Consider the following 8,715-nt stretch of genomic DNA (forward strand, 5'->3'; position numbering starts at 1 on the left):
CTTTTAATGAAATCCCACGCAAAGCATGCTGGAACCTATTAATCTTCTAACCAGGTAGTTGGACCAGCACAATTCACTCATGTTGACCCAACACAAAATGCTTAAGTTAACTTAATGGTTTTTAGGTAGACTGGACATAAAACAAAAACGTTTGCCAAAGAAATGACAAGGCTTGTATTGTTTCAGCTCATATTAAACGGTGAGTGTGAACAAGCATCAGTAATTTTTTTTTTTTTGAGTGAAGTATCTAAAAATTCTTAGTATTTTCTAGTCAAGGAAATTAATATTGTCTTGTTTTAAAAAATAAAATGCCAAAACTAAGTGGGTTTAACTTTAAACAAGCTAAATAATCTGCCAGTGGGGTACACAAAATATTCTTGTTTTAATTCCTGACATAAAGTTGTTTTACTTATCCTATTAGCAGATTATTTAGCTTGCTTTAAGGATAAACTCACTTAATTTAGGCTTATTATTTCTTAAAACAAGACTGTATGTTTTCCTTGTCTAGAAAATGCATCTTGATTTAGGAGTTTTCTACTATTTGGAATAGAAACAATGAAAAAATGTAAGTAATAAATGCATGTTTTTTCAGTGTTGAAACTACATAAGTATTTTATTTCTATCAAAATATTAAAAAAATAAACATTTGAGACCGTTTTATAGGCTATCTATCATTGTTGGATATTACAGCACTGATGCAAAATGCAATGTCAACGCCACATATGACAATTAGATGTGTTTTGTTTCATTTTATTTGACAAAATTAGGATGTTAAATTAAAATGAAATGGCAGCTTTAGCAATAGAAATGCATCAAACACCTATAGAAAGCAGCCAATCTCTGCGAATGGACAAGTAAAAGAAAAATATATTCAATATTAATTCAATTGAAAAAGGTTGTGTTTTGTTTTTGGGAGAGTAGGTTATACACAAATTAATCTAATCTCTTTACTGTTTTGAATGATGTCTTGCAAGTATCTGTATGACAAAAATAGATAATAAGATAATAATTTAATTTAGCCTGTAATGACAGTAATCTTGTCATTAATTGCGTAATCGCGAGCCTGCCTTGTGCAGTTGAAGTACAAAGCTTAAAGGAGCCTACATATAAAATCATTTATGTGCCAAATACGATGTATAGCTTACGTTTCTGTAAAAATAAATATCGGTGTATCTGACACTTTAGTCGACATGACATATCTATTTGAAGATTGGAATATATACTTGTTTAGCAGAGACACATTTAGGTGGAAAAATGTAAATGAAACCGTTTTTACAAATCAGATAGCTATTCAATCAGAGAAAACATCTGAAATGACCAGGTGTAAACAGCCTCATCAAACTAAAAGATAAAAATAAATAAATAAATAAATAAAAAAACACACATAACCTTTTCCTCATTTATTTTGAGTATATTCAATTTAGGGAATAATTTTAAGGGTGTGTTTAAAGGTGCTGTGTGTAAGTTTTTGACACCTAAAGCATACAAATACCATAATATGTTTGCAGATATTTAGAAACATGCTAAGTGAACATTTTTGTTTACCTGATAAACACTGCTGAAGTCAGATAGTCTGCTTTGAACGTGAGTTACATGACGGAACATCAGTTTTGGTTCCTTTTCCAATTATTATATGCTCTCGAAGTATGCGTCCGTAAACGAAATGCGACTAATACCAGACTCCGAAATGAGATGCAGATTTCACATGAGTTGGTTATTAAATAGCAAATAATATAAGTATTACAAGCGTAAACATTAGGTGAGCAGGTTACATTGTAACCTTGTGTTCTAACAACAATCTACGTCACAAGATTTGCAGTGATAAGCAATTTGGCTGTTTGCACCTGACAAAACACTACAGAAATGTAGATACAGCCATTCAGAAGCACAGAGTAGTGCACTCACTGCAATGAAATGGTGAGTATTATTATCCAATTAATACATATTAAACCTGTTTAACATTATTAAATGCAGATCACTGATATGTGTTGGCGTCCTCTGTGTCACAGTTCTAAAGTTAAATTTCAAATGGTATATTTTATTTTCAAGATCTGAGGTGAACTGTCTGCTGCTGCTTTCGATAGTATGGCAATAAATGTCATGTAAAATAGCATTCAAACTCGCATTATTAGTATTTAACACTGAATAAAGCACATGAGGTGTACCTGAAGTGATCATGGTCAGTTTTCTGTACAGCTCAGAGAAATAGAAGCCATTTCTAAAATATAAATTTCAGGGGTTGGTTTAGGACTCTTAAAATGGAAAATATTCCTTCTATCGCATGCGTTTGCTCTTATTTACAACATGACTTAAATCAGCTTGATCGTCAGGCACGCTCCTGTTGGTCTTCAATATGGCAACCTGCGTTTGCATGTGTTTTGAACCAGGAATGCAATACCTAGTTTAATCACTGGGTGTCTTACATACTGCACCTTTAATTACAACACATGTTATTGTTCAACAATAAATGTCTATGCATTATCTTAGGATGCTGAAAATGCTAGGTTAAAATGGGTTTCAAGTCGACATAAAAAAATGATAGTATTGTACACTCAAAAATGAGAAACATATCCTAAATATGCACTTCCAACTCTATATCCATTTTAACTTTTTCCTTATCCTAAATCAGAGCTATTCAATTGGTGGCCCTCAGGCCAAACCCGGCCTCCGAGGCAATTTGTTCCAGCCCTCCAAATAGTGTGACCAAGACAGAAAATAAATTTAGTTCAGTCGAAAAATGACCGCTATAGTTATAAAGTGACGTGCTTCTGTTCAATACAGCACAAGCTGCAGTTGAAGCCTGCGCAGAGTAGAAATGATCTCACGCTGTAGCAGTGAGAGTTGTGCGTGGCTTTCAGTACCAACAGTTCATTTAAATACTTAGCTAATATATAGCTTAAATTAACATTGAACAAATTCTATTTTTTATTTATTCTTATTTTAATTTATTTATTCATTGTTCTGTCCTTTATTTTCATTGTGAAATTATCACTCGTGTTTAAATCAAAAACTTTTTCATTCATTTTTAAATCCAAAGAGAGAAATGGACTGTTGTTTGTTTTTTATTAATATTTTGTGCTGTATTTGGTTACTGAGCCGCAATAAACAACACTTTAAAATATAAGCAGTTTTCTTTTTATTTTCTAAACTAGAAGTGTTACTCATAACAATCGTCATAACCGTGAAACCGTGATTATTCGTCAGACTATAATCGTATAACCAAAAGCTATAATCGTTACATCCCTAATTGTTACGCGGTTTAAAACATAACATATGAATGTGTCTGAATGTAGAAGAAGCCTACTTAAGCAATACACTGATTTTGTTGTGCTTCGAAATACAACATTTGTAAAAACAAGCCACATTGTACAATGCAGTGATGTGATGTAGTTTCAAAATAGAACATATTAACCTTTTAATGTAGAAAAAGCCAACGTGGGTACCTTAAGGAGCAAAAATACAACATATGGGCTCGTATATTGCTGTTGTGTCATTAGTTATATACCAAGTCATACTGTATCTCTTCAGCCCCTCATTTAAAATGCTTTTCATGAACTGGCCCCAATGACAAACTAATTGAATAGCCCTGTCCTAAATACTTGGAATAGACACCAGAAAAAGCAAGAGTTCGTTCTGAACCTGTTTTTAGGTCATGCTTTTCCATTGAATGATTTAAACTTTCAAGATTTTGCAACTTAATAGCTTTTGTTGTTCTGTTCGCTTGCGGTTCACTTTATTTCTGGTTTCTGCCTTGTATATTTTACCCAAGAGCACACATTGACAGGGTCAGGGATTTAAACCATCATTTGTGTAGGAATGGATCTTATGTTTTGTCCCACATGTCCATGCTTTTAAACCTTTTATATCACCCACTAAGCTGATGGAGGACAGCATGGTGTTGCTAATCCTGAACCTTCCATCTGGGCTGAATAAGATGTCTTATAGCTCAAAGATCATCATTTGGCTGGTCAGGGTGAATTTCTCAACATGAAATGCTCCTCGTTGCGTTTGTCAGTGCCAGCTCCAATCAAGAGAAGAATATCGTGAACTTTTAAAGCCCTGTGGAAATGATGGAGAACAAAATGAAATCTTGGTAAAACGTTTAAAGACCCTCTAAGGGCGCATCTATTTTTTATTCTTCTGGAATTTATTATTGTTAAAAAATGATGTATGTCCCACCTGGACTGCTAACAAGCTCTGGAGTTGAAGAGAGACAAGCTTTGCTCCAAAATTGGGTCTACCTTTAACAGGGACAAGAACAAAATTCAGCATCTAAATGATCGATTTAGGTGACTTGGTGGCGCAGTAGGTAGTGCTGTCGCCTCAGAGAAAGAAGGTCACTGATTCGAGCCTCGGCTGGGTTATTTGGCATTTCTGTGTGGAGATTGCATGTTCTCCCCCCATTCACGTGGGTTTCTTTCAGGTGCTCCGGTTTCTCGCACAGTCCAAGACATGCGATATAGGTGAATTGGGTAGGCAAAATTTTCTGGAATGTATAAGTTTGAATGAGTGTATATGGATGTTTGCAGCTGGAAGGGTATCTGCTGCGTAAAACATATGCTGGATAAGTTGTCAGTTCATTCCACTGTGGTGACCCCAGATTAATAAAGCGACTAAGCTGAAAAGAAAACGAATGCATGATCGATTTGAGGCTTATACACTGTAAAAATAGTACAACCCCAAATCAGAAAGAAGTGATTTCTAAATTTACGTTGACTTGTATTTCATTGCACACAATACAACAGTGCATTATTTAATGTGTTCTCCATTAATATTGTTTTCATTTTATTACATTTTTTTGAAAAAAAATAAACATTCTAAATATGGTTCTTCTGAACTTTACTAGTTATCTCAGCTTATATCAAACTGACTAAAATATTTATATTAAATTAAGTTTATAATAAGTTAGCACAAAAAAAATTTAAACCTGATTATTTTAATAAAATAACTTACATTTACTTAAAAAACATTTTTTATCATGAGTTTTTGTCATATACATATATCAGGGGTTTTCACCATTTTAGGACACACGCACCCCAAACCCCAACCCCCCCAAGTTTGGCTAATTTTTTGGCTAATTCCCCTCTCAAACCCCCTCCCCCCATCTCTCCCGCAAGCCAAAATCATCATGCATGTGCAAACATCATTCGAGTAGCATTAATTACATTGAAACATAAATGTATAGATTACCTGATTTAGTGTCAGGCTGTCAGTAAAGGGCCTCAGACACACACGTTACGAAATGCAGAAGTTTTTTCTTTCCATTCGGCGTTATTAAATTCCTTTAAAACAACACTCTTCCACCAGTCCTCACGCCTTATTTGTGTCCAATAGCCCAATTTGTCACAGGAGCATGAATGAAATGTCCATGAGTGAAAGAAAAACTGCCATATGCTGGCTTAAAGCACACCTCTCATATGCAAATATGCAAATCTGATCTTTATTTAGGATTCTCTGTTAGATTCAGAAGTCAGGTTATTCGCTGGACCATTCTACAGCTTGGTTTTCTTTCTCTAAAAGCATTTGAGAATTTCCTTGGCTGTGTTTTGGATAATTTTCTTGCTAAATTATCCAACTTAATATGTCCAGCTTGGTTTCATCTTCATCATCCTGAAAATATAGATGTTGGACCAAAGCATTGAATATTCATTTACAATCATGAATGGCAGAGGGTTGCTGAAGAATTTTAGCTGCTGTCTGGGCTTTCACTGCCTTTCTACACCTCTCTTTCTTCATGTGTTCACTACTTTTTCCCTGTGTCATTTCATTTTATTACACATATCTTCATTTGTAAACCTAGTGTTGTCTTTACTTATATGGATTTTTTTTTGGTTGTTATCAACATCAGGTGAGCATTTCAAGTCAACAACACCTTTAGAAATATGTTACTTTATATAAATTCTAAAGTTAAACTCTTAATTGCAGTAAAAATGAGAATGTTTCTTTTTAGGGCAACTACAACATCACACAAATATTTAAGTATTATTTAAACCATTAAATAAAAGAAAACCCAAAAGACAAATCGATGAAAGCAGACACTGAGGGGAGAATAACACAGATGTCCTTGGGCGTTATAGATTTGTAATCATCAAATTAAAACCTGCTGCAACATTAACAAACACATTCAAAACACGTCTTGCATGCAGAATTGATACTGCAGAAAACAACACGTGAATCCTACACCAGCATTTTGATTCATTCAAGTGTAATTCATTCATTTATATTCCCATCACAAACATCACAAACGTTTATGCGGGGATGTCTTTAATGCATGCCCCATCTGTGTTTTTGTGCTAAATCGTCAAGAAATGGCATATGCAATATTTTCAAGAAAGGAAATTTAAACAATTGCTGCTTTTTTTCCTTCTTCCCCTAAAGACAAAGATATCTTGGCAGGATTCGATATGCTCTTTTAAAGGGATGACAGTGTCTTTTTCTTTTCGTTAAACAGTATGTTACCCATTGCTTGAATATTGTGTAGATGCATTCAGCTTGTATTGAAATTGAGAAGAGATGGGGGTAGATGTTTTAGCATTTTTGTTCTGGGAATGGATTTTTATTTAGCAATGCGTTCAGATAGGACAAGAAAGCGTAAAGAAAACAGGCTGTGTTTTGGGCATCATTCAAGATTTGAGCTTGTATGTGTAAAATGACTCACAGCAAGAGTTCTGAACTCCATTTCCATTGTATGATAGATGACAACATTTATTACGAGGCATAACTCGCAGAACAGCGCACTCGCTGTGATGCTAATGCTGATTTAGTTCAAGTGGCTCTTCGGGATTTTGCCTGTTTTCAAATGTTTTGTGTTCCTCGCTGCTGTCTATAGATAATATTTTAATTTTCAGAGCAGATTTACTCTCACGAATAGTAGGCCCAAGGATTCAGCTGTTTTAACTTGGCGTAATTGAATCAGTCCTATCGTTTAAAGAGCAAATCTTTTCATGTGTTTTCATTTGAGTTTAATCCCTGGCTTTTGTATAGTACAAAGGAATATTTGGGTTTTTAAATTCGCTAAATGGCCATACATGTCTGATTAAACTTTGTTGAGTTGAGCACATAAAATGTTTTTTTAATCCTTCAGGCTGTTTTTATATATTTAAAACATTAATGTGTGCTTTAGAAGTTCTTTTCAAAGAGTTTTTAATGCTCCAATTAAATGATGACTAATAAAGCGACGCTATCATTTATAGCAGTGCGCTGTGATAATATAGTCGTATGTGGAGCCTTTATCCACACTGTAAAAAATGGCCGTGATTTCAACGGTAAAAAACTGTAAAAATACTACAGTAAAAATCCGTAACCTGGTTAACAGTATGTTTCCTTAATATATACGACAAATAACCGTAAATTGACTTTCCCAGAATTCCCTGCATGGCACATCACTTTTTATGCATTTGGTTGACATTATTATGGATCTTTTTAGTTGTTTCCCCATCAGTTATGTACATTAGAGATTTATGTCACATCTAATGTTGATAAACAATGTTTATTTCATGACTTTAATTTTATGCATGTTACCATACTGGTGTTTATTAGCTGTTTGAATGACACTGAGCACCTTCTATATACTGATGCTCTTTTTTGCTTGTGGGAAAAGTTAATTGTGATGAGCATTGGCTCATTATGTAACTTCCTCAACACCACCTGGATGTGGGTGTGCTAACGTGTCTAACTGTGTAACAAAAGATGTGTAGATGTTGATCATTCAAAATACAGACATATAACCTCTATAATTAAAAATTACTTTTACGGTTTGTACCATGTTTTTAACGGTAAAGAACTGGCAACCACAGCTGCCGTTTTTTTACTGTAAATATTACGGATTTATTTTTTACAGTGCACTGTTTGCGCAAGTTCGCATTCGCGTACACATGAATGGAAATCTATGGGGAGAAAAGTCCAGTGTGACTGCTGCTTTACCTGTAGGTTTCAAACAAGCCTAAAGGACTCAATTAGTTTGAACAGGTGTGTTTAATTAGGGTTGTGACTAAACTGTGCAGAGCTCCGGCCCTCCAGGAACTGAGGCTGACACCTGTGGTCAATGGGCAGGACAATAAATTTAACGTTGTTCTCTTTCCTAGCTGCCGTTATCAGTGTCACACAATTCTTTTCATATTTTGAAAGTCTTAATAAGACCATTGTGTAGATTTTATTTTATTATTATGGCAAATAGTAGTGTAAATAAATGTATTTGTGGTGCAGTGGGTAGCACATTCGCCTCACATAAAAGAAGGTTGCTGGTTCAAGCCTCGGCTGGGTCAGTTAGCATTTCTGTGTGGAGTTTGCATGTTCTCCCCGTGTTGGTGTAGGTTTCCTTCGGGTGCTCCGGTATCCCTAGGTTTCCAAAGACATGTGGTACAGGTGAATTGGGCATGCTAAAATTGACCGTAGTGAATGTGTGTGCGTGAATGAGTGTTTATGGATGTTTCCCAGTGATGGGTCTCGGCTGGAAGGGTGTCTGCTGGATAAGTTGGCGGTTTATTCCGCTGTGGTAATCCCAGAATAATAGAGGGAAAACTAAGCCGAAAAAACAGTGAATGAATAAAAGATGTATTTGCTGTAATCTCCCATTCACTGCGCTCTAAGTTTACCCAAACTATGAAGACGTCTGCTACAGAGAAGCCTGGTAATGTGGTCCAATAAATTGACTGAATATCTACAAATAATAAGACACTTTTCTCACATAAAATAGTTACGTTTCCTCGAGATAGA

Source organism: Danio rerio, chromosome 10 (assembly GCF_049306965.1).
Source record: "Danio rerio strain Tuebingen ecotype United States chromosome 10, GRCz12tu, whole genome shotgun sequence".
Taxonomy (NCBI): Eukaryota; Metazoa; Chordata; class Actinopteri; order Cypriniformes; family Danionidae; genus Danio; species Danio rerio.